Source organism: Gracilinanus agilis, chromosome 2 (genome assembly GCF_016433145.1).
Source record: "Gracilinanus agilis isolate LMUSP501 chromosome 2, AgileGrace, whole genome shotgun sequence".
Lineage (NCBI taxonomy): Eukaryota > Metazoa > Chordata > Mammalia > Didelphimorphia > Didelphidae > Gracilinanus > Gracilinanus agilis.
The window spans coordinates 93,621,327-93,627,326 of record NC_058131.1 but is presented as its reverse complement, the minus strand read 5'-3'; the positions used below and the strand labels follow the sequence as shown (position 1 = coordinate 93,627,326).

General features: G+C 39.2%; 1 protein-coding gene across 1 annotated transcript in view; it reads left to right on the top strand.

The window, feature by feature from the left end:
• Positions 1–230: 230 nt before the first annotated feature.
• Positions 231–6,000, top strand: part of SRBD1 (S1 RNA binding domain 1) — a 337,404-nt gene continuing 331,634 nt past the window's right edge. The window contains exons 1-2 of the mRNA XM_044663288.1: positions 231–284; positions 4,701–4,819. The gene's annotated coding sequence lies outside the window, so the exon portion shown is untranslated. The remainder of the gene's footprint in view (positions 285–4,700; positions 4,820–6,000) is intronic.

The window sequence follows — 6,000 nt, the reverse complement described above, 5'->3', positions numbered from 1 at the left end:
TTCTCCAATATGGCTATTCCTTTTCCCTCGCTCCGCCTCTTAGTCCCACTTCTGCTTTCCCATTTGTTCCCGACACTGCCCGTCCTAGTCCCGCCCCGCCGTTCCTTCACCTTCAGTAACGCTTTTCCTCCGCCTTTTTTCTTTCGCTGCGCTTGAATCCTTGTGACGCCCACTGCGTAGGGAAGGCTTGTGGCGGGGTTTGCTGCGTTTGAACAGCTTCCGGCCCGAACCGGAAGGCCGCTGCTAGACGGAATCCCGGGCCTCCAAGCACGCCGGGCGGGAAGGTGAGCTCCGGGGTTGTTCTCGCGCTCCCCCTCCTCCCCTCCCGAGGCGGACTCGTGGCCACTGGGAACTCCACTTCGGCTCCTGGAATGACCGGAGCTTCAGGGCGGAAAAATCCGCAGTGAGACATATTCACAATATCAGGCCGTCATGTTGCGGGTGTGAATGTGAGGTAAATCGGGCACACCTCAGCCCGCCACCCCCCTATGTTAGGCGTCGCAGACACTCATAACCCACATGCAGGATTTACGAGCTGGAGGCCAGAGAAGTGTGCACCGGGGGGCAGTCAGGAAGGGCTAAAATAAGCCTCGCCCCTTTGCAAAAGACTTTCAGGAATAAACTCAGCCCTTCCCCTCTCCCCGTAATGATTTTGGCTTTTTGCTTCCCACATTATCCCATCCCTAGAATTGGTTACCAATCCTCTTTTGGAATGGACTGTACCTTACAAAGGGTCTAGTGGAAAGAGCCCCGGCCTGGGAGCCAGGACATTTGGGTTTCCAGCTCTGGTTACCTAGTCCATGGCATTGAAGGGACTACGTCTGGAACGGGAGCTGGATGAGGAGGATGGAGGGTTCTGTCTAGCTCCCAATCCAGGACATCTGAGACCATGTAGTCAACCTCATAAATTTGGAAACTGAGTCCCACAGTAGTGAAATAATTTGGTCGATTACACAGCAAATCTGTATTTGAAGAGATTGATGGGTTGAAGGTAGTCACCTCCAAAATCCCTTAATATATGCTTGATTGAGTACTTGTAGTTGTTTTAGTGATTGGACACTCGATATAGAGGGAGGCTTAGATGTGGTTATTAAATTTAGCACAAAAGTGGTAGTTTGTTGGTAGGTAATGTCTGATGCTGGATCTTTTGCCATTTCTGTCTTCAGCTCATTTTATAGAAATAGAGGCAAACGCGGTTAAATGACTTACCCTGGGTCACACAGCTGGTAAGTGTCTGAGACTGCATTTGAATTCAGGAAGAGGTCTTAACTTTTATTCACTGAGCCTCTGAGCTTCCCTAACAAACATGGTAGGGCTTGTTTATATGTTGGGACAGTGATGCCACCTTTTGAGCTTGGTGTGTCAAAATTTGCCAAAAAAGGGAGCATAACTCCAGCGTTGTGTCACTGAGAAAAAAACCATAATTTCAGATATTTATAGTTTAAATAACAAAAACATATAATTGTAGTATATAACTATTTAATAAACCAAAATAGGTAAATTAATATAGGTAGAATTGTCATCTGTAGAGCACAGAGTATCAACACTATACTACAAGAAAACTTTCATCCTTTGCATGCGGGCCCCATACTTCTCTGTATGAAGCCATTTGCGACTGCATGGCATCAAAAATGGCTATGTGTGTCAATGCTGACACACATGTCATAAGTTTGCCATCACCATGTTGGGATCTAGATTATGAGAATTTGGAATGATGGGCTGAAATTAACAAGAAGAAGTGAGATAGACCTAAATGTAAGATATTGCATCAATTTTAGAAAACTGATAGCTATAGTACAGGAGACCTAGTAGTTCATGTGAAAAATAACCATGCTCAAAATGAATCACCAGTGTGATATAGCAGCCAAAAGAACTAATGTAAATCTTAGAACCTAGGTTAGAAGTCTACAATCCAGAGGTGATAATCTAATTGTATTTAGTACTCTGTCCTGAATAGACATTATCTGAAGTATTGTTTCCTGTTCTGGAGACAGTGTTTTAGAATAGTTATTTAGAAGTTGGGCTGTATCAAGAGAAAGGTAGCTATGGTGATAAGCTGACTTGAAATCAAGCCAAGACCAATCAGAACTGAATAGATGTTTGGCTTGGAGAAGAAAAGATGAGACTTGGAGAGAGTGTACTCGTTTTTATTTTTTATTTTATTTTACTTTTTTAAAACCCTTACCATTCGTCTTGGAGTCAATACTGTGTATTGGCTCGAAGGCAGAAGAGTGGTAAGGGTAGGCAATGGGGGTCAAGTGAGTTGCCCAGGGTCATACAGCTGGGAAGTGTCTGAGGTCAGATTTGAACCCAGGACCACTCTGTCTCTCGGCCTGGCTCTCAATTCACTGAGCTACCCAGTTGCTTCCTGCACTCGTTTTTAGATATGGGAAGGATTGTCATCTGGAAGAGGTATTAAATTTAACTTCTTGACCTTGGAAGGCAAGGCTAAGACCAAGAAGAGAAAGTAATAGAGTGATAGATTTTTGGGTCAGCTTAAGGGAAAAAAAAAATTATACCTGTCAAAAAATGGTATGGGTTGTTTCGAGGGACCATTGAGTTTCTTATTGCTAGAGATTTTCAAGCAGAGTCTGGATTCCTTACTAGTTTTAGAGTTTGGGCTAGATAATCTCTAAGGTATCTTTTAACTATAAGATTCTGTGGTTCTTAGCATTTGCCATTAGAAACATCAAGGTATTGAATGGTGCTTTTTAGGAAGTTACTTTTAGGAAGTAGTTCTTGAAGATTGTTTTTTTTTTTTCCTGATTCTGATTTTATTTTATATTTGAACAGTTTCCTTTTTGACTTTATCTTGTTGCCAGGTTTTCTTGGTCTGCTCCCTCCTACTTCAGCTGAATCACAGAACCCAGAGTTCTGTCACTATATAGTAGGTGGTTCTGATTTGGAACATGCCTACGCATCTGCAAAATAGGGTTTGTTGGGGGGGTAAGGAAGGTGGATAAAACAGCTTGGAAGTAGGGAAATTCCCAAGACCTGGTAAGAATTCGTAGGCCCTTCTGTGCTGTCACTCTTATTTAAAGTGTCAGTAGTTTATACAGCATTTACTGGTTATTATTAGGCAGAAATATGTCATTTACATCTTAGATATTCATAATCTCTATCTTCCAAAAAGCTCCAAGGAGATTTTCACTTAATTCATTTTCATTTATCCTCATAACATTCTTTAGATTATTCTTCATGAGTTGTAGCTGAAAAAAAAATATCTAGACGCTAACATTATGGTAATGAACCTTGTTGAACTTACCCACTTTGGTCCTAGTTTGATGGACACACAGATGAACAGAAGCCGAGTCTTTTAATTTATATTTGTTACATTATTATTTATATGGTATTGTTTATAATAATAATTCAGCCCAAGAAAGATGGGGCAAAAACAGTCCAAAAAAGGATAATTATTATAATAACCAAGATGCTGGTTAGCGCATATATCAATAGGTAGTTTGATGGAAAGAATACTGGATTTGAAATTAGAAGAATAGGATTCAGATTCTGGCTATGCCACTTATTATGTTACCTTGCATAAATCACTCAGCTTCTCTAGGCCTCATTTTCCTTATCTTTAGAATGAAGTTCAACTAGGTAACATTAGTTATATTTTAAAATAAACTAAACAAGTATTTTGTATGAAATCAAAGTACATCATTGAGATTATTCTTATTTCATGAAGAAGAAATAGAAGCATAGAAAGGTGAAGTTAAGTAATTCAGTTAATATAAAGCAGAAAGGAGACCAGAACCGAAGTATTTCAGTCCCATGGATGATGTTATAGAAAAGAAATCAATGTCTGTGCCAAGTGAATTTTTTATCAGAAACATTTCTTCCAAAAGAAATCTAAAAGGTATTCAATCATAATTTGTTGAATGAATGAATTTATTAAGTACTCTAGAAAAACTTCAAGTATAATTAAATACAGTTAATGTTCTTATTACCTTATTATTTTTTATAACCCTTACCTTCTGTTGTAGAATCAATACTATGTATTGGTTCTAAGCCAGAAGAATGGTAAAGGCTAGGCAATTGGGGGTTAAGGTCACACAGCTAGGAAGTGTTTGAGACATATTCAAGAGCCCAGGACTTCCCATCTCCAGGCCAGGTTCTCTATCCACTGAATTGCCTAGCTGCCCCTTCTGAATGGTATCTAAATACATAACATTCTATCAATTTAATAACCTTTATTGAGGACCCGATGTATGTAAAATGCGCTGTTACTGAATGTTATTCATTTAATGTTACAAGAAAATATGTTCTGACCCTAATCCTTATTAATGGTTATTAAAGAGGTCTCTTTTAAGTCTTAGATGATCCAACTCATCTTAAGACTGACCACTGCCTATTTGGGTCCAGCTTCTGTGATGTTTTTGTATTGTGTTAAGGCAGAAGTGTCAAACACCTGTGGGCTTCAAGCAGCTAACCTGTTTCAGATTAATTATAATTGGGAAATACTTACCAAAATAAACAAAAATACAATAGAATACAGATAATGCTAATATGTGGTTTGTTTAGTCAATTTATGGGATCCTTAAGTTTAACTTTTAGTGTTCCCTTTTCCATTTGAGTTTGACACCACTGTATTCAATAGCCTCCTCTCAGTGTCATGTCATATGATATTTCTTGCAATTCTGTAATTCTGTGACTGTAAATTATATTCCTTTGTTTTTAATTCTTTGGGCAAAAACCAGTTTATTCTGCAGATATCAACACTAAATCTAAAGGGTAGGAGAAAACATCTGGGATTGTTCACATCTGCATAAGAAAACACAGACCTCAGACCTTAGAGGAACCATTAGAGGAAGAAAAAGTGAGTAATCTTTCAGTATCCTGTCCTGGGAATTTCTTGCTAAGGGAGATACCACACTCCTGAAATTTGACAGTAGTTTTTGATAAGCTGGTAGCCTTGAGTCTGTTGAGTTCTTACATTTTATCTGTTAAAATTGAGTTGGTAGGCGTTGTCATAATTTTTTCTTTTCTTTTAAAAATTCGTAAAGGAAGTCTAAAAATGAATCTGTAGGATGCCCAAACAGCATGACTAATTCAGAGTATTTTCAGTTGAAGGTCCTCACCCCTCCCTCCAAAGGTGACTGCTATAGCAATATCATGTTTTCTGGGGGTAAGGCTGGCCCACATTATCCATATGTTGAATGTTTGTAACTATTTTTCTATTCTAAAATATTAATAAATGTTTTTTAAGCATGTGAGATACATTAATCATTCTTTTACTATATTATTTGTGAAATATAGCATTCTAATTTTTTTTAAACCCTTACCTTCCGTCTTGGAGTTAATACTGTGTATTGGCTTCAAGGCAGAAAGAGTGGTAAGGATAGGCAATGGGGGTCAAGTGACTTGCCCAGGGTCACACAGCTGGGAAGTGTCTAAGGCCAGATTTGAATCTAGGACCTCTCTGTCTCTAGGCCTGGCTCTCAATCCACTGAGCTACCCAGCTGCCCCTGAAATATAACATTCTAAACTGAGTTACTTTCTTTTTTATGGCAAGTAATGTCTATTTCTTAGGCCAAGTGGGCTGTTCTTCAGCCCTTCCTCTCCTTTTGCAGGGCTCTGAGTAGCTCTGCCTCATTTGAGTCTTTGCTAGGGGAGGACCCCTGAAAATAGAGTGACTTAAGTGCACCTGGAGTGGGGATTCCTGGTTGGGGTTATAACTTGCAGTGCCCCAGGTAGGTCTTGCCAAGAAGTCAAATTTGCATAATGCCAATTTATGGAAAGGAGGAACTGTCTGTAATTTCTGTTTAGAATTAACATGGGCCTTTTAAAATATAACTGAAATACAGTCAACTTTTTGGAAGTGAATTATCCTGCTTAAGGATTAACTTCCTGTCTACTTCTTGAATCACTTAGTTTTCCATTCTACTCATAGACTTGTGCTAGATGCCAAAGAAGAAATGAAACATCTCTATTCTGGAGGAGTCTGTGATATGATGGAAGAGTTTATAGTTTGCTTTGGTTCCAATCCAGTTATCCTTG